The 20,947-nt window shown below is 47.4% G+C and overlaps 2 long non-coding RNA genes across 2 annotated transcripts; both read left to right on the top strand.

Moving 5' to 3' along the window:
* Positions 1–16,913: 16,913 nt before the first annotated feature.
* Positions 16,914–18,093, top strand: LOC141212394 (uncharacterized). Its single transcript, XR_012282164.1, has 3 exons — positions 16,914–16,985; positions 17,188–17,295; positions 17,998–18,093. It is a non-coding gene; the product is annotated as an uncharacterized lncRNA (long non-coding RNA).
* Positions 18,094–18,182: 89 nt separating this feature from the next.
* On the top strand, positions 18,183–20,290 carry LOC141212395 (uncharacterized). The gene is made up of 3 exons (XR_012282165.1): positions 18,183–18,220; positions 18,765–18,833; positions 20,107–20,290. It is a non-coding gene; the product is annotated as an uncharacterized lncRNA (long non-coding RNA).
* The last annotated feature ends 657 nt before the right edge of the window (positions 20,291–20,947 follow it).

Below are 20,947 nucleotides of genomic sequence, written 5' to 3'. Positions count from 1 at the left end.
ATAGATTCTGTGGCCTCCAATAATATATACCTGACAGGAGCCCATAGATTCTGCTGCCTCCAATAATATATACCTGACAGGAGCCCATACATTCTCCTGCCTCCAATAATATATACCTGACAGGAGCCCATACATTCTCCTGCCTCCAATAGTATATACCTGACAGGAGCCCATACATTCTCCTGCCTCCAATAACATATACCTGACAGGAGCCCATACATTCTCCTGCCTCCAATAATATATACCTGACAGGAGCCCATACATTCTCCTGCCTCCAATAATATATACCTGACAGGAGCCCATACATTCTGCTGCCTTCAATAATATATACCTGACAGGAGCCCATAGATTCTGTTGCCTCCAATAATGTATACCTGTCAGGAGCCCATACATTCTCCTGCCTCCAATAATGTATACCTGTCAGGAGCCCATACATTCTCCTGCCTCCAATAATATATATCTGACAGGAGCCCATACATTCTGTGGCCTCCAATAATATATACCTGACAGGAGCCCATAGATTCTGCTGCCTCCAATAATATATACCTGACAGAAGTCCATACATTCTGCTGTCTTCAATAATATATATCTGACAGGAGCCCATACATTCTGTGGCCTCCAATAATATATACCTGACAGGAGCCCATAGATTCTGCTGCCTCCAATAATATATACCTGACAGGAGCCCATACATTCTGCTGCCTCCAATAATATATACCTGACAGGAGCCCATACATTCTGCTGCCTCCAATAATATATACCTGACAGGAGCCCATACATTCTGCTGCCTCCAATAATATATATCTGACAGGAGCCCATACATTCTGCTGCCTCCAATAATATATATCTGACAGGAGCCCATAGATTCTGCTGCCTCCAATAATATATACCTGACAGGAGCCCATACATTCTGCTGCCTCCAATAATATATACCTGACAGGAGCCCATACATTCTGCTGCCTCCAATAATATATACCTGACAGGAGCCCATACATTCTCCTGCCTTCAATAATATATACCTGACAGGAGCCCATACATTCTGCTGCCTCCAATAATATATACCTGACAGGAGCCCATACATTCTCCTGCCTCCAATAATATATACCTGACAGGAGCCCATACATTCTCCTGCCTTCAATAATATATACCTGACAGGAGCCCATACATTTTCCTGCCTCCAATAATATATACCTGACAGGAGCCCATACATTCTGCTGCATCCAATAATATATACCTGACAGGAGCCCATACATTCTGCTGCCTCCAATAATATATACCTGACAGGAGCCCATACATTCTGCTGCCTTCAATAATATATACCTGACAGGAGCCCATACATTCTGCTGCCTCCAATAATATATACCTGACAGGAGCCCATAGATTCTGCTGCCTCCAATAATATATACCTGACAGGAGCCCATACATTCTCCTGCCTCCAATAATATATACCTGACAGGAGCCCATACATTCTCCTGCCTTCAATAATATATACCTGACAGGAGCCCATACATTTTCCTGCCTCCAATAATATATACCTGACAGGAGCCCATACATTCTGCTGCATCCAATAATATATACCTGACAGGAGCCCATACATTCTGCTGCCTCCAATAATATATACCTGACAGGAGCCCATACATTCTGCTGCCTCCAATAATATATACCTGACAGGAGCCCATACATTCTGCTGCCTCCAATAATATATACCTGACAGGAGCCCATACATTCTGCTGCCTCCAATAATATATACCTGACAGGAGCCCATACATTCTGCTGCCTCCAATAATATATACCTGACAGGAGCCCATACATTCTCCTGCCTTCAATAATATATACCTGACAGGAGCCCATACATTTTCCTGCCTCCAATAATATATACCTGACAGGAGCCCATACATTCTGCTGCCTCCAATAATATATACCTGACAGGAGCCCATACATTCTCCTGCCTCCAATAATATATACCTGACAGGAGCCCATACATTCTGCTGGCTCCAATAATATATACCTGACAGAAGCCCATAGATTCTCCTGCCTCCAATAATATATACCTGACAGGAGCCCATACATTCTGCTGCCTCCAATAATATATACCTGACAGGAGCCCATACATTCTGCTGCCTCCAATAATATATACCTGACAGGAGCCCATACATTCTGCTGCCTCCAATAATATATACCTGACAGGAGCCCATACATTCTGCTGCCTCCAATAATATATACCTGACAGGAGCCCATACATTCTCCTGCCTCCAATAATATATACCTGACAGGAGCCCATACATTCTCCTGCCTTCAATAATATATACCTGACAGGAGCCCATACATTTTCCTGCCTCCAATAATATATACCTGACAGGAGCCCATACATTCTCCTGCCTCCAATAATATATACCTGACAGGAGCCCATACATTCTCCTGCCTCCAATAATATATACCTGTCAGGAGCCCATACATTCTGCTGCCTCCAATAATATATACCTGACAGGAGTCCATACATTCTGCTGCCTCCAATAATATATACCTGACAGGAGCCCATACATTCTGCTGCCTCCAATAATATATACCTGACAGGAGCCCATACATTCTGCTGCCTCCAATAATATATACCTGACAGGAGCCCATACATTCTGCTGCCTCCAATAATATATACCTGACAGGAGCCCATACATTCTCCTGCCTCCAATAATATATACCTGACAGGAGCCCATACATTTTCCTGCCTCCAATAATATATACCTGACAGGAGCCCATACATTCTGCTGCCTCCAATAATATATACCTGAAAGGGCCCATACAGTGCTGCCAATATGATTAGCGAACCAGGGGGGCCCTCTGTTCTCTGTACAGGGCCCAGGGGGGGTAGGGGGCGGGGCTTGGGGGCGTGGCCAATGGGACCCAGGGCCTACCGGGGGATTTCCTGATCCTCCGGTGGGCCAGAACGCCCCTGGTGGGGTCCCTGTGCCCCCCTAACAGGTGACATACTAACTAGCTGAAAATTTACACCCCAGCACCATCTTTCTATCTCTTAAGCTGACAGTGAATGTGTTGGTAGTGTGGCGCCCCTGAGGGTTCAGTTGCCACAGGGGTACTGCACCTCAGAAAGAGGTGTGGTATCTCCTCTCTCAGGTAATGATGGAGCATCACACAAGACCCTACTTCACACTCAACACTACACCACTCCTGTCCTGTAGGGGGCCTAAATGCACCAGGGTGCTGCCCCGGCCCGCGATAGAGGAGATGGGGAGGAACCAAAGTTGTTGGGAACCATGTAGTGGGTGAGGGTGGAGTAAGCACTTTACTTTAGCATCATATATATACAGCGGCCATCTTTATAACCTAGTCTTTTGTCGTGGTTCCTTGGGAAGGTCAGTCAGCACAAAGCTGCGGCCGGCTCAGGGGTCACGGTTCCCGGTCTCAGGCCTCGAGACGGGGGGTTGGGGCAGAGTTGAGTTATAGCTAGCTCTGTCCCCGGTCAGAGTCCAATCAAGAAGGCCCAGGAGGGGAGCAGAGGAGATAGGCTCCACAGACGAAAGGATCCCAGGAGGGTACGGACGGAGCGGAGTCGCCACCTGTATTCTTCACTCTGGCCTAGCCTGAGGGACTCCTGCCGCAAGAGGGGACCGGCCCCCGATATCTGACAGTGTACTTCACGTCATCGTTAGAAAAGCCCGGAGGCTTAGTGGATCCCAGGGGGACACGGACGCAGCGGAGTCGCCACCTGTATCTCTCAACCTGTGTATATCTAGTGGGACCCGGCCTTACTCCACGTTCACATCACATACAGTCAGGAGAGGACTCAGTGGGAGAATCTAGGAAAGAAAGGAACACCCCAGCGGGGTCTTGACAGGTGCTCCTGATCTACCTAGGAAGTGCTGAACCCCTTCCTGGTGGCCGCAGCGCGCCACGAGAAGCAGAGAGAAGCTTTGCAGCTGCTACTTCATCAAAGTGAGTAAATCTTGGATGACTTCACATACTGCCTCCGTTTGATCATTCCTGCGCGGCACTGCACCCACCACAACTCCCCAGATCCTCCAAACTGCCCTGAGGCCTACTCCACCTGTGGGGAGTAGTACCAACCAAGCTGTCAGAACATCAGCCTCAGAGGACTGCTGCAGCGCTGGTGGCCATCACCAGAAACCACAGGTGGCGTAGTCGAACATCCACTCATCCAATAGCCCATTCTTTTTATGTGACAGCCCTGGGCACGGACTGGGTCGCGGCCACGACGACACCCACATACCCCCACCATATATTGTCCGGCACCGAGTAACCCCACCGCTCAGGGAGGGCGTCGCAGTAGCAGATAGTTCAAAGCTGTCCACCTTTCTCGAATTTAGTAAGTGACCCCCTGGTCCCCACAGAAGAACTGAACTCTGGTGGTGCCTTCTGATGGCGGCTAAGTCCCCGGCCAGACATGGTGCACTGGTGATTCCCCGTGGAATGATTACAATGATGCTGTTCCCTCCCGGTTAATCTACGATAGGGGCATCTTATAAGGACTCCATTGTGGGTGACCAGGACTGTGACCTTGACTTACCTTAAATAGCTCACAGCTCCCCTGCAGTCCTGAGCTCAGCGTGCAGACCTTCAGCGAGCTCCGGTAAGTGATGGCATTAAGCGCAATGTTCTTGTCCATCAATTCTTTCCGCAGCTTCAGTGCGTGCTGCAGACCCGAGTCTTTCCATGGCGACTCCGCGCAGGCGTTGAACAGGGCAGTATATGTGGCATCTGTGGGAACCAGACCTCGCTTTTTCATCTAAATGATGTAACAAGAAATGAGTCTGTACTGTAAAAACTGTATGTAATAATAGCAATAATAATGTAAGTACATAATATACAGGGCATTATCAGATAATGTACAGGTACTTTACTGCATTACGTTATTGGTCCTCCCAATTAACAGAACAAATGGTCCATGGTGCTCACTGGGGCGCTGACGCCCTTTCACAGCAAGATCCATATAAGTGTGTGCGCCTGGTACTGCCGGCCTCGGCGAGATCCCCACAGCTTGTACACTGATGGACAGCGTACACAATGAATGTTATATTGAGGGTATAACAGTCATGTCAGGTGGCTACTGCTATGTGTATATTCTATTCTGGCCCCTGTGTGTCCTGCAATTGTCACCAGTTCTCCCCTCTGCAGGCTCTAGCGCTAAGCTTCAGTTATCTCTCAGCTAGTGGGTAGAGAATGCTGCACTGTCTGCTCACGTACACATCGCACACAGGCGGGAGGGATTCCCGCTTTCCATTCAGCACATGTTCAGAAGCAGTGGCAGTGATATGGTTGTGTAGAAGTGCTCAGCACTGAAGTGAGATAAACTCCTTACTAGAATAAGCTGCAGCACGATCTGCCCGTGTCTCCCTCTGATTGTCCTATCACTGTGCTCCTGCTCCAGCCTAACCTAATTTCATTCATCAATAGTGCAAGTAAAGATAAGACACTTTGTAATATACATTATCAGATAAACCTTCTTCTTTTGTCACTTAAAACACATTTTTTGGTCTCCTGCACTAATCATTCACTCTCAATATCGGCTAAATCTGTGGGAGAAGGGAAGGGAACCTGTCACATGAAAAAACGCTATCAACCTGTAGATATGGGGTTACTCTGCAGGTTAATAGCATTCTGAACCTGCCCGGTGCCGGCATTTAGACTCCCTCTGCCTGGAGGAAATGAACTTTATCGTACCTGGTAGCGTTTGGGTATCAGTCATGGGGGCGGCACTGGTTCAGTCACCGCTCTGTGTATAGAGAGTGACGGCTGTCACCGTGCCCTCAGCCCTGATTGACAGCCGGCCCTAATGCTGAGCTGCCGCCAGTCACTACAGGGGTCGCAGTTACAGGCGCCACTTTCTATACACAGAGCAGTGCCACCCCGGTGACTGGAAGTCGAACGCTACCGGGAGGAACGCGACAGGTTCATTTCAACAAAAATGTCTGTGATGCCCCTATAAACCTATGGAAGAGGGAGCTGGAGGGAGAGAAAGCAGAGCACAGAAAAGGTAAATGCTGAGGCTTATAATGTAGAGAAAAAATGCAGGATACCCATCATATAATGTACACTCCCCATACATTCATGTACACTCAGGAGTGTATAATGAGTGGCAATTATTCCTTATATAGTACTCCTTATTCTAAAAAGTCATCAGAAAGTGCTGTTAAATCGTAAGGGAATCTGCCACCCGGTTTTAGATGCCCCATCTGAGAGCAGCATGATATAAGGGGTGAGACCCTGATTACAGTGATATCTCACGCTTTTTGCTGCTTACTGCTATTTTGATAAAATCAGTGTTTTATCTGCTGCAGCTCTAGTAGTTCTCTGAATGCTGAGCTTTGTATAACCTCACCCACACCACTGATCGGCAGCTTTCCTCCAGTCAGTGGTGGGGATGGGGTTATACAGACAACATGAATACCGAGGACTACTTAGCAGAATTTCATACAATTTGCCCAACAGAAGAAAATTCATATGTAAAAGAATACAACGACTATAATACTGCTCCCTATGTACAAGAATATAACTGCGATAATACTGCTCCCTATGTACAAGAATATAACTACTATAATACTGCCCTCTATGTACAAGAATACAACTACTATAATACAGCTCCTATGTACAAGAATATAAATACTATAATACTGCTCCTATGTACAAGAATATAACTACTATAATACAGCCCCCTATGTACAAGAATACAACTACTATAATACTGTTCCTATGTACAAGAATATAACTACTATAATACTGCCCCCTATGTACAAGAATATAACTGCTATAATACTGCTCCGTATGTACAAGAATACAACTACTATAATACTGCCCCTATATACAAGAATATAACTACTATAATACTGCTCCTATGTACAAGAATATAACTGCTATGATATTGCCCCTGTATAAGAATATAACTACTATAATACAGCTCTTATGTACAAGAATATAACTACTATAATACTGCTACTATGTACAAGAATATAACTGGTATAATACTGCCCCTGTATAAGAATACAACTACTATAATACTGCTACTATGTATAAGAATATAACTGCTATAATACTGCTCCAGTATAAGAATATAACTGCTATAATACTGCTACTATGTATAAGAATAAAACTGCTATGATACTGCCCCTGTATAAGAATATAACTGCTATATACTGCCCCTGTATAAGAATAAAACTGCTATGATACTGCCCCTGTATAAGAATATAACTGCTATGATACTGCCCCTGTATAAGAATATAACTGCTATGATACTGGTATGAGTGGCGGTATTGCCATCATTATTTGAGCTGTTTTTCTCCTGCATTAACCCCTCCTCGTCTTAAACCTGTTTTGGGCTTAGAGGAGGGCTCAGCTCTGGGCGCTTGTATGCGGTGACTTCTCTGGATGCCACATTTCCGGGCACGTGCTCTACAATGGCCTCACTTCTGTTCCTGTATGGCCTCCGCTGGGTGCGGCCTCACTCGCTGGGAGGAGGTCAGTTACCGGCCTCTGGGCTTGGACCTGGTGCCCTGTAGGTAGCAGCTGTGACTTGGAGGACCCCTGCTATGACTGACTCCTGACAGTGTTCAGGGCCCATCCTGCCGCTATAGTGACTCGCAGACCCGGCCGTACAGGGTTACTGGGCGTTCGCCTCTGAGTGATGGAATCAGCGCGCAGACGATTATTGTCTCAGCCCGGAGCGGTGAGAGCCGGGGCCCTATAATCCGGCACATTCCAGCCGTTCATCCTAATCCGCCTACAGCGGCCGCTAATGTGCGCCCTCCAGGCAGGAGAGGAGGCGAGTCCCCACACCGGCCTCACATGGAGGCTCGCACCATGGGGATCGAAGCTTCAGCATCCCGCCCGCCGGAATAAACTGCACTCGCTTTCTTATATACCTTGCGTTTTTATTCTTCACCATTTACTTCGTCAGGGAATAAAAACATTTAAAATAATTGTTACGGAAAACAGCGCCACCCTGACCCATGGGTTGTATTTGGTATTACAGCTCAGGGTCCTGCAATACCGGCTGTGAGCAGATGTGGCGCTGTTTCTGTACCAGAGCAGCCATGTTTTTCCACTCTGAGCAGGGCTGTGTCCAGGAAATCTCTAACCATAGGGATCTGGTTTGAGTGGGCATTTCCCCTTTAAATGTTATGGTCACCTTTGGGGACTTTCTTTTGTATTTAAATGCATTTATTTTTGAGCCAAATATTTTTTGCAAATTGGTTCCATTAAAATTTTTCACCGTTTGGCTTTTACAGGCCTTTTAAGTGGCTGTGGAATGAGTCAACTGAGGACCTGTCAGTGAGCTCCTCTCACTGACACAAAGTTCTGCTCAGCTTTCATGTAGGCTCAGTAAAATGACAGCTTAAAAAAAAAAGCTGCAAGCTCACTGATAAATTCTCAGTTAACTCATTCCGCAGATGTCAGATGCAAAAATTTTAATAAATCCCATTTTTAATAAAATCAAAATATATGCATTTAAGAAAATGTAAAAAATGCCAGGTAAGTGTGAACGATGTCTTGTACGTGGCTAGGTGGATTGTCTGTACTTACTGTACAGGCAGGGGCGTACATAGGAATCATGGGGCCCCATAGCAGAAGCTCTAATTGGGCCCCCCCCCCCCAAAAAAAAATGTAAATAATTGTCGGGGTCACCAAAGATCAGATCTCACAACTTTCTATCCTTTACATAGTAATTTTCCTCCTGCTGACGTCCTAGATCTCTCTTTCATTGCCCCATAAAGTGTGATGCCAAAAAAAGGGCCCCCCAAACACAGTATGAAACCCCCATGGTGAATTCCTCCATATGCACAGTATAATGACCCTACTGTACCCCAACTCAACTCCCAGGGTAAAGTATGCTGACCCCAACACAGTATGATCCCCCAACTGTGAGCCGCTAGAGAGGATGGTACATAATAAGGGACGGCTCTATACATAATGAGTACACTATATACTAAGGGACTGTGCTATACATAATAAGGCTACATTCCTGCATCTGTGTGCAGTGTCGGTGTGCTGCCCTGTTTTACTGACGCATTGAGCATGTCCTATTCTAATCCTCAAAATCGGATCAGAACAGGACATTCTCTGCCCTCTTAGATCTCATTCTCAGATCCGTGATTTTCATGGATGTGTGAATGGATCTATAAAACTGTACGAGTCCGTGGACCATCCGATAAAAAGATCTGGCAGCACACGGACATTTCACACAAATGTGAGAATGCAGCCTAAGGGATTTTACAGATAACATCATCACTGCAAGTCACACAGTGCAGATACAGAATAATATTTACATCCAGGCACTTACCGCTGACGTCTCATCTGATCAGAGCCGGTTTCTGCTGCTTCTTCTCCATCTGGTCAGACCTTCATGTCGACATCTCCCAGCCACGATGATCAGTACAGCCCTAAAAATAACAAGGTCAGATATTGTCTGCATACATGTGTCTCCCCCGCTCTGCGTCCTCGAATACAGATATGTAACACCCCCCCATTAATATACTATTAGCCACTTAGTAATCAAAATATAAAGTGATAAGCAGCACTGTGCCCCCCATTAACTATAATCTGCACCGGCCAATAAAATAAATCATTCAGTCTCTGTGACTCTCCCCAATTAACTGTAAGGCTATGTGCACACGGAAAATATACAAGGCTTTACAGTACAAGCAAAGTGAAACCCCCATCATTGCTCTCTACCAGCACCCCATCATTGCTCTCTCCCAGCACCCTCGCAATTGCTCTCTCCCAGCACCCCCGTCATTGCTCTCTCCCAGCACCCCCATCATTACTGTCTCCCAGCACCCCCATCATTGCTCTCTCCCAGCACCCCCATCATTACTGTCTCCCAGCACCCCCATCATTGCTCTCTCCCACCACCTCCATCATTGCTCTCTCTCAGCACCCCCATCATTACTGTCTCCCAGCACCCCCATCATTGCTCTCTCCCACCACCTCCATCATTGCTCTCTCTCAGCACCCCCATCATTACTGTCTCCCAGCACCCCCGTCATTGCTCTGTCCCAGCACCCTCATCGTTGCGCTCTTCCAGCACCCCCATCATTGCTCTGTCCCAGCCCCCATCATTGCTCTCTCTCAGCACCCCCATCATTACTGTCTCCCAGCACCCCCGTCATTGCTCTGTCCCAGCACCCTCATCGTTGCGCTCTTCCAGCACCCCCATCAATTCGCTCTCCCAGCACCCGCATCATTGCTCTGTCCCACCACCCCCATCATTGCTCTCTCCCAGCCCCCATCATTGCTCTGTCCCAGCACTCCCATCATTGCTCTGTCCCAGCACCCCATCATTGCTCTGTCCCAGCACCTCCATCAATGCTCTCTCCCAGCCCCCCCATCATTGCTCTCTCCCAGCACCCCCATCATTGCGCTCTCCCAGCACCCCCATCATTGCGCTCTCCCAGCACCCCTATCATTGCTCTCTCCCAGCCCCCCACCATTGCTTTGTCCCAGCACCCTCATCATTGCTTGCTCCCAGCAACACGTCATTGCTCTCCCCTTCCCTACCATCCCCATCATTGCTCTCCCCAGCCCTATCAGCCCCATTATTGCTCTTCCCAGCCGCATCATTCCTCTCCCCAGCCCTATTATTGCTCTTCCCAGCCCCATCAGCCCCATTATTGCTCTTCCCAGCCCCATCATTCCTCTCCCTAGCCCCATCATTGCTCTCCCCAGCCCCATCATCCCATCATTCCTCTCCCCAGCTCCATCAACTCCATTATTCCTCTCCCCAGCCCCATCAACTCCATTATTGCTCACCCCAGCCCCACCATCCCATCATTGCTCTCCCCAGCCCCACCATCCCCATCATTGCTCCCCAAAGCCCCATCATTCCTCTCTCCAGCCCCATCATTGCTCTCCGTAGCCATCCCCAGCCCCATCAATCCCATCATTCCTCTTCCCATCCCCATTATTGCTCTCCCAAGCCCCATCAACCCCATTATTCCTCTCCCCAGCCCCATTATTGCTCTCCCCAGCCCCATCAACCCTATTATTCCTCTCCCCAGCCCCATCAACCCCATTATTGCTCTCCCCAGCCCCATCAATCCCATCATTCCTCTTCCCATCCCCATTATTGCTCTCCCCAGCCCCATCAACCCCATTATTCCTCTCCCCAGCCCCATTATTGCTCTCCCCAGCCCCATCAACCCTATTATTCCTCTCCCCAGCCCCATCAACCCCATTATTCCTCTCCCCAGCCCCATCAGCCCTCTCCCCAGCCCCAATATTTCTCTCCCCAGTCCCATCAGCCCCATTATTGCTCTTCCCAGACCCATCATTCCTCCCCCCACCTCCCCTCCCCAGCATTTCAGTAAAAAAAAAAACAAAACAAAAAAAGAACAACTTACCTCAGCTCGCTCGCCTGCAGCATCCTCCTGGTTGCCGGCAGCTTTCTTCCAGACCCAGGCGCGCGCTGCATGATGACGTCATCAAGCTGCGCGCGCCTGGGTCAGGGAGGAAGCAGAGGACGAACCCTCCAGCTCCGCGGCTATTCTCCTCCTGACAGCAGCGGAGCTGCAGGGATCGCTCCCTGACCGCCGCGTGCAGGGAGCAGCTGCATGGTGGAGACCCGGCGCTGCTGCACCGGCGGCGGTATGTCCACCCCTGGACTGCTATGGGGTCCCCCCGGCTCACGGGCCCCATAGCAGTCGCGTGGTCTGCCGCCATTGGCGGTACGCCACTGCGTACAGGAGCTGGGAGCACTGGCTGTAGCCTCCTCCATCTCCTCGCACTTGTCTGCCGCCCTCTGGCGGTCGCTGTAGGTCATGGCGCACACGGCGGCTCCGGACTCCACCAGGAACTTACACACCTGGACGTTGTTGCAGGAGGCGGCGCAGTGCAGCGGGGTCCTGACAGCGACACCAAGCGGAGAAAACGACAGAAACCGCCACAGAAAACCCCCTGAAAAACTAGACCGTCTGTCCTCAATCACCCAGACCCTCGGGGGCTCAACTTTTCTATTTCTTGGGCCAAGATTTTTTTTTCTTTTTCTCCCATTGATGCAATCTGGCCGGGGGCTGAGTCACGTGCTGGCCGGGGGGGCGGGGTAGTGCTTAATAAGTGCTCTCAGGCCTCTAACAAGGGATGGGGGGTTTTCTGCCGACCCCTTTAATGCGAGCCGATATTCGGGGCAGCAGCCGGCACTGTCTGCTGCGTTTACCTTCACTCCGCACTGTACAAGGAACTGGACGATCTCGGTGTGGGGGGCGCACACGGCGGTGTGGGGGGCTGTGAGACCCTCGTCGTTGGGCTGGCTGGGGTCTTCCACCTGCAGATGAGGGGGATGGAGAAGATACAACATTAGTGCTGGCAGAAATCCAGAGCGCGGGAGTCATCAGCACAATAAGCGAAGGAGCGGGACAGGCCGGGGAGACGAGCGCGGTAATGAGGGGGGACGAGCGCGGTAATGAGGGGGACAAGGGCCGCATTCAGCAGAGGAAAGGAATGAGGGGGGCTTCTAATTCTACCAATCAGAGGCGGATAATATCTGGCTGCAGGACAGGAAGGACATCACCGCCCATCAGCTCTCATCACATTGCCCTCTGTTCACACCTGAGCTGTGTCCACAGTTTATAACTGAAGCAATAACTGTCATAAAGCCGCTGTAAATGGGACAGAAAATCTGCACCAAAATCTGTGCAAAACTTAACTGCAGATTTTAGTGCAGATTTGGCCACAGATTTCACTCTTTGCAAACCATTAAGTGAAATTAGCAGTGACAATCCACACTGAGAACTTGTGTGGGCGCTATATGGTGTGTGTTGTAGGCACTGTATAGCGGTAATGTGTGGGCACTATATGATGTGTGTTGTAGGTACTGTATAGCAGTAATGTGTGGGCGCTATATGATGTGTGTTGTAGGTACTGTATAGCGGTAATGTGTGGGCACTATATGATGTGTGTTGTAGGCGCTGTATAGCGGTAATGTGTGGGCGCTATATGATGCGTGCTGTAGGTACTGTATAGCGGTAATGTGTGGGCGCTATATGATGTATGTTGTAGGTACTGTATAGCGGTAATGTGTGGGCGCTATATGATGTGTGTTGTAGGTACTGTATAGCGGTAATGTGTGGGCGCTATATGATGTGTGTTGTAGGCACTGTATAGCGGTAATGTGTGGGCGCTATATGATGTGTGTTGTAGGTACTGTATAGCGGTAATGTGTGGACGCTATATGATGTGTGTTGTAGGTACTGTATAGAGGTAATGTGTGGGCGCTATATGATGTGTGTTGTAGGTACTGTATAGAGGTAATGTGTGGGCGCTATATGATGTATGTTGTAGGTACTGTATAGCGGTAATGTGTGGGCGCTATATGATGTGTGTTGTAGGTACTGTATAGCTGTAATGTGTGGACGCTATATGATGTTAATTGTAGGTACTGTATAGCGGTAATGTGTGGACGCTATATGATGTGTGTTGTAGGTACTGTATAGCGGTAATGTGTGGGCGCTATATGATGCGTGTTGTACGTACTGTATAGCGGTAATGTGTGGGCGCTATATGATGTGTGTTGTAGGTACTGTATAGCGGTAATGTGTGGGCACTATATGATGTGTGTTGTAGGTACTGTATAGCGGTAATGTGTGGGCACTATATGATGTGTGTTGTAGGCACTGTATAGCGGTAATGTGTGGGCGCTATATGATGCGTGTTGTAGGTGCTGTATAGTGGTAATGTGTGGGCGCTATATGATGTGTGTTGTAGGCACTGTATAGCGGTAATGTGTGGACGCTATATGATGTGTGTTGTAGGCACTGTATAGCGGTTATGTGTGGGCGCTATATGATGTGTGTTGTAGGCACTGTATAGCGGTTATGTGTGGGCGCTATATGATGTGTGTTGTAGGTACTGTATAGAGGTAATGTGTGGGCGCTATATGATGTGTGTTGTAGGTACTGTATAGCGTTAATGTGTGGGCGCTATATGATGTGTGTTGTAGGTACTGTATAGAGGTAATGTGTGGGCGCTATATGATGTGTGTTGTAGGTACTGTATAGCGGTAATGTGTGGGCGCTATATGATGTGTGTTGTAGGCGCTGTATAGCGGTTATGCGTGGGCACTATATGATGCGTGTTGTATAGCGGTAATGTGTGGGCGCTATATGATGCGTGTTGTCGGGGCTGTATAGCGGTAATGTGTGGGCGCTATATGATGCGTGTTGTAGGCATTGTATAGCGGTATTGTGTGGGCGCTATATGATGTGTGTTGTAGGCACTGTATAGCGGTAATGTGTGGGCGCTATATGATGTGTGTTGTAGGTACTGTATAGCGGTAATGTGTGGGCGCTATATGATGTGTGTTGTAGGTACTGTATAGCGGTAATGTGTGGGCGCTATATGATGTGTGTTGTAGGTGCTGTATAGCGGTAATGTGTGGGCGCTATATGATGTGTGTTGTAGGCACTGTATAGCGGTAATGTGTGGTCGCTATATGATGTATGTTGTAGGTACTGTATAGCGGTAATGCTTGGGCACTGTGTGATGCATGTTGTAGGTACTGTATAGCAGTAATGTGTGGGCGCTATATGAGGTATGTTGTAGGTACTGTATAGCGGTAATGTGTGGGCGCTATATGATGCGTGTTGTAGGCACTATAGCGGAAATGTGTGGACGCTATATGATGTGTGTTGTAGGCACTGTATAGCGGTAATGCATGGGCTCTGTGTGATGCGTGCTGTAGGCACTGTATAGCGGTAATGCGTGGGCACTGTGTGATGCGTGCTGTAGGCACTGTATAGCGGTAATGCGTGGGCTCTGTGTGATGCATGCTGTAGGCACTGTATAGCGGTAATGCGTGGGCACTGTGATGCGTGCTGTAGGCACTGTATAGCGGTAATGCGTGGGCACTGTGATGCGTGCTGTAGGCACTGTATAGCGGTAATGCGTGGGCACTGTGATGCGTGCTGTAGGCACTGTATAGCGGTAATGCGTGGGCACTGTGATGCGTGCTGTAGGCACTGTATAGCGGTAATGCGTGGGCACTGTGTGATGCGTGCTGTAGGCACTGTATAGCGGTAATGCGTGGGCACTGTATGATGCGTGTTGTACGTACTGTATAGCGGTAATGTGTGCGCACTATATGATGCGTGTTGTAGGTACTGTATAGCGGTAATGTGTCGGCGCTATATGATGCGTGTTGTAGGTACTGTATAGCGGTAATGTGTGGGCGCTATATGATGCGTGTTGTAGGTACTGTATAGCGGTAATGTGTGGGCGCTATATGATGTGTGTTGTAGGTACTGTATAGCGGTAATGTGTGGGCGCTATATGATGTGTGTTGTAGGTACTGTATAGCGGTAATGTGTGGGCGCTATATGATGTGTGTTGTAGGTGCTGTATAGCGGTAATGTGTGGGCGCTATATGATGTGTGTTGTAGGCGCTGTATAGCGGTAATGTGTGGGCACTGTGTGATGCGTGTTGTAGGCACTGTATAGCGGTAATGTGTGGACGCTATATGATGTGTGTTGTAGGCACTGTATAGCGGTAATGCGTGGGCTCTGTGTGATGCGTGCTGTAGGCACTGTATAGCGGTAATGCGTGGGCACTGTGTGATGCGTGCTGTAGGCACTGTATAGCGGTAATGTGTGGGCTCTGTGTGATGCGTGCTGTAGGCACTGTATAGCGGTAATGTGTGGGCACTATAGCGGTAATGCGTGGGCACTGTGTGATGCATGCTGTAGGCACTGTATAGCGGTAATGCGTGGGCACTGTGATGCGTGCTGTGGGCACTGTGTGATGCGTGCTGTAGGCACTGTATAGCGGTAATGCGTGGGCACTGTGATGCGTGCTGTAGGCACTGTATAGCGGTAATGCGTGGGCACTGTGATGCGTGTTGTAGGCACTGTATAGCGGTAATGCGTGGGCACTGTGATGCGTGCTGTAGGCACTGTATAGCGGTAATGTGTGGGCACTATAGCGGTAATGCATGGGCACTGTGTGATGCATGCTGTAGGCACTGTATAGCGGTAATGCGTGGGCACTGTGATGCGTGCTGTGGGCACTGTGTGATGCGTGCTGTAGGCACTGTATAGCGGTAATGCGTGGGCACTGTGATGCGTGCTGTAGGCACTGTATAGCGGTAATGCGTGGGCACTGTGATGCGTGTTGTAGGCACTGTATAGCGGTAATGCGTGGGCACTGTGATGCGTGCTGTAGGCACTGTATAGCGGTAATGTGTGGGCACTGTGTGATGCGTGCTGTAGGCACTGTATAGCGGTAATGCGTGGGCACTATATGATGCGTGTTGTAGGTACTGTATAGCGGTAATGTGTGGGATCTATATGATGCGTGTTGTAGGTACTGTATAGCGGTAATGTGTGGGCGCTTTATGATGTGTGTTGTAGGTACTGTATAGCGGTAATGTGTGGGCGCTATATGATGCGTGTTGTAGGTACTGTATAGCGGTAATGTGGGTTCTATATGATGCGTGTTGTAGGTACTGTATAGCGGTAATATGTGGGCGCTATATGATGCGTGTTGTAGGTACTGTATAGCGATAATGTGTGGGCGCTATATGATGCGTGTTGTAGGTACTGTATAGCGGTAATGTGTCGGCACTATATTATATATGTTGTACTGTATAGCGGTAATGTGTGGGCACTATATGACGGCATTTTGTATACTTATACAAATAAATATTGGCATCCTGCTTTGCTTTTTGCTCACGGCCCCGTCGCCTTTTCTCCTCTGCCGGCGCCCCGTCGCCTTCTCTCCTCTGCCGGCGCCCCGTCGCCTTCTCTCCTCTGCCGGCGCCCCGTCGCCTTCTCTCCTCTGCCGGCGCCCCGTCGCCTTCTCTCCTCTGCCGGCGCCCCGTCGCCTTCTCTCCTCTGCCGGCGCCGTGCCCCTTCCTCACTAATGTTATTTGCTTTCCTTAGATTTGCTTTCTGACAACATTGTGCTTTCGCTGACCCACGCTGCAGCCGCAGAGGTCGTCCTGCAGATCATCTCGGAGTGTTACCCCCAGGTAATAATAAATACTATTAATTACAGCCCCATCTGTGACCTGAGCAGATCCACACTAGGCTATGCCACTGGAGATCCTTGGGGACCCTGCTGGGACCCCCACAATCTTTTTTGTCACTCTTGGGCTAATGATACATGGGGTAAGAACCAGCGCCCCCCTGTCCATAGGCTGCTTGTGAAATTCTCTATATATATTTTTGTAGCTTCAGTCTTTGGACCTGAGTTGTCGTCGTCTCTCCAAGCTGACTGGTTTTGCTCATCTCTTCTACCTGACCCGGCACCTGCAGAGTCTGAACCTCTCCTATAACGAGGTACGTCGCCTCATTACGCAGGGATCGGGTCTGCTGCCGTCGTGACGTCTTTTCCGATTACCCCGTATATGCCATCGATCGTGGGGTACCGGTGGGTAACAGTGGCAGTCAGTGGCCTCCTGAAGACCCCAGTCCTGCCATCTCTGTACATCTGTGTTCCCAGTATAGTACAAGAAATCAAACAGTCGCAGAGTCCAGGGCAAAAATAAGTAAAAATTTATTTAAAAATGAATAAATAAACTAAAACCCATAATTTTCATTTGTCTCGCTTTTCCCAATTAAAAACTAAAGAAATAAAAAAAAATAAATAAACAGAAAAATTGGTAAATCGAAGCCGTAAAACTCCATCCTATGAAAATATAAAGAACCCAAATTGTAAACCTTTTAAAAAAATTAAAATCAAAATAATTGATTTTTCGATCGCTGCACTTCTCAAAAATGGAATAAAAAGCAATCGATCAAAATGGTATGAATAAAAATACAAAAAGACCCTCACCCAGCCCCAGCAACAGAAAAAGTTACAAGTCCCAAAAATGGAGGAATAGAAAGCCCATACTCATCCTGGGAAAAAAAAAACCCCAGGCCATATAGACGGAACAATAAAATGGTTTGTGGCTCTTGGAAGAAGGCGAGAAACAAACAAATCTCTCTGTTTTCTGGTGGTAGCTGGTGACGGGAACATGTTCTTTTTTAGCTTTGCAGAGTTGAAGAGCTGGATCTGATCCACAACCTGGAGCTGAGAGAGCTGTGGCTGGAGGGAAACCCTCTGCACGGGGCGGTGGAAAGCTTCTCCGCCTACTACAGGTGCCCGCACCTCTCTGCTATCACATTATTATACAAATGCAAATCACCGATTCAATGCTTTTATTTTTCTTTTTTTGTGTTGCACAGATTGGTAACTTATTTTCCCACCATTGAAAAACTAGTAAGTATACACCTAGGAAGACTGTAAAGCATCAACTGTATCCTAAAAAAAAGGGGTATTCCCATCTCCAAGATCCTATCCCACTATGTAGTAGGTGTAATAATAATATTAGCAAATACCTCCAATTAAAATTGTAGTATTGTTCTTCTGATTAGCTATGTCGCTTACCCCATGTGCACTGCATTGTAGTAGTTTAGGTATCCATGATTATGACCACTAACAACTGTCGCTATGAGTGGTCGTGACCATAGATACCCAAGCTACTACAATGCCCTGCACAAAGGGTAAGTGACATAGTGAATCAGAAGAACTATACTGTTTTCTAATTGGAGGTATTTTCGAATATTACTATTATTAGATCTACTACATATTGCGGTAGGATCTTGGAAATAGGCTGTATCTTTGCCTTTAAAAGGATAGTTCAATCTGCTGCATGGTGCGCTACCCCGTGTACCCCAGCTTTATACCTTTCCCCCTGTGAGCCTTCCATCATACCAGTCACCTTTCCTGTCCTGTATTATATCCGCTGTCTCCATTCTTGCAGGACGGACAGTTTTTTAAAGAGAATCTATTTTTTGAGCCAGAAGAACCCCAACCTCTCCCACAGGCAAAGGTAAGTTGTATTCTTCTTTCACTTAAAGGGGTTGTCCAGAGCCGTTCACTTCCACATCGGATACTAGCGGTGCTGATGACATTGCGATCCGCAGACCTACCGAGACGCTAGCATGATGGGCAGGTATCGTGCACCCGTCCAGTTCATTAGAATAGGACATGTGCCCAATATCTGAACACACGGGTCATAACGTCAGCAGCACCGCTCACTTCCAGGGCGTTGGTAAGCAATGCTGAAGTTCTTTTAATAAGCCCTTTAAAAGGTGTTCTCCCAATGGGATATTCTATGGATATACCTTAAAGGGGTTTTCCAGTTTTGGAAACTCCCTTTTCTTTTGGTTGCAGTTTGTTAAAAAAAAAAAAAAAAGCGCTTTACTCGCCAGCCCCAGGTCCAGCACTGAGTCTCCGCCGCTGCTCCAGATGTCTGTTATTGCCTGCAGCTCTGACGTCACGTCAATAGTGCTTGGCCCTTAGCGTATTGTGCCGCTACTGGCTGTGATGGCAGCACTACTGATAATGACACACTAAAAGGCGCAGCGGAGACTCAGTACCGGACCCAGTGAGGATGAGTAAGGCACAGTTTCTTTAAAAAAAAAAAATTGCAGAGGGGGAACAGGAGTTTTCCAAAGCTAGAAATCTATTTAAATATCTGAGATGGACTAACCCTTTTATTGTCCCTTATATTATAGGTTAGATCTAAAGTAGTAAGGTGGTGGGGTGCCATCTTTAGTTGCCTCAATATGTATGTTTGTGTATATAAATAAAGATATTTTTCTCTACGGCACAGGGCAAAAGTTTTAGTTGGAATAAATGCTGTAGAGTAAAGAATGCTTTCAGAAAGAGAAGTGCTAACGCCTTCACCCTCCAAACCTGTTTTCACCTTCATGACCCGGCCAATTTTTACACTTCTGCCCAGTGTCCCTCTGAGGTAATAACTCTGGAACGCTTCCACATATCCCCCTGATTCTGAGACTGTTTTTTCCTGACATATTGTACTTCATGATAGTGATAAAAGTTGTTCAATATGACTTGCATTTATTTGTGAAAAAAACGGAAATTTGGTGAAAATTTTGCAATTTTCAAAGTTTTAATTCTTATGACCTTAAATCAGAGAGATGTCACACAAAATAGTTAATAACATTTCCCACATGTCTACTTTACATCTGCATCATTTTGGAAACATAATTTTATTTTTGTTAGGAAGTTATAAGGATTAAAAGTTGACCAGCAATTTCTCATTTTTCCAACAAAATTTACAAAACCATTTTTTTTAGGGAACACATCACATTTGAAGTGACTTTGGGGGGCCTATATGACAGAAAATGCCCAAAAGTGACACAGTTCTAAAAACTGCACCCCTCAAGGTGCTTAAAACCACATTCAAGAAGTTTATTAACCCTTCAGGTGCTTCACAGGAATTAATGGAACGTGGAAGGAAAAAATGAACATTTTACTTTTTTTTTTCACAAAAATTTTACTTTATCCCCAATTTGTTTTATTTTCACAAGGGTTACAGGAGAAAATGGACCTTAAATTGTGTTGCGCAATTTCTCCTCAGTACACCGCTACCCCATTTGTGGAAGAAAACCACTGTTTGGGCGCACGGCAGGGCTCGGAAGGGAAGGAGCACAGTTTGACTTTTCAAACACAAAAATGGCTGGAATCGAGAGCTGCCGCCATGTCGCTTTTGGAGATCCCCGATGTGCGTAAACAGTGGAAACCTTCCACAAGTGACGCCGTTTTGGAAACTAGATCCCCCAAGGAATGTTAGCTGTGCGGGGTGCACCTTGTGCTCCCAGGTGCTTCACAGAAGCTTATAATGTAGAGCCGTGAAAATAAAAAGTTACATTTTTCCCACAAAAATGTTCATTTAGCCCCAAATTTTGCATTTTCACAATGGTAACAGGAGAAAATGCACTGTAAAATGTATTGTGCAATTTCTCCTGAGTACGCCAATACCCCATATGTGGATGAAAACTACTGTTTGGGCGCACGGCAAGGCTCGGTAGAAAAGGAGTGCCATTTGACTTTTTAAATGCAAAATTAGCTGGATCATTAGCCGACGCCATGTTGGGTTTGGAGAGCCCCTGATGTGCCTAAACAGTGGAAACCCCC

The sequence above is a fragment of the Phyllobates terribilis genome, unplaced genomic scaffold (genome assembly GCF_046119375.1).
Source record: "Phyllobates terribilis strain yellow unplaced genomic scaffold, ASM4611937v1 Scaffold_172__1_contigs__length_4051808, whole genome shotgun sequence".
In the NCBI taxonomy this organism is placed as follows: domain Eukaryota; kingdom Metazoa; phylum Chordata; class Amphibia; order Anura; family Dendrobatidae; genus Phyllobates; species Phyllobates terribilis.
Note: the sequence above shows the minus strand (reverse complement) of the source record. Positions and strands in the feature narration are given on the sequence as shown.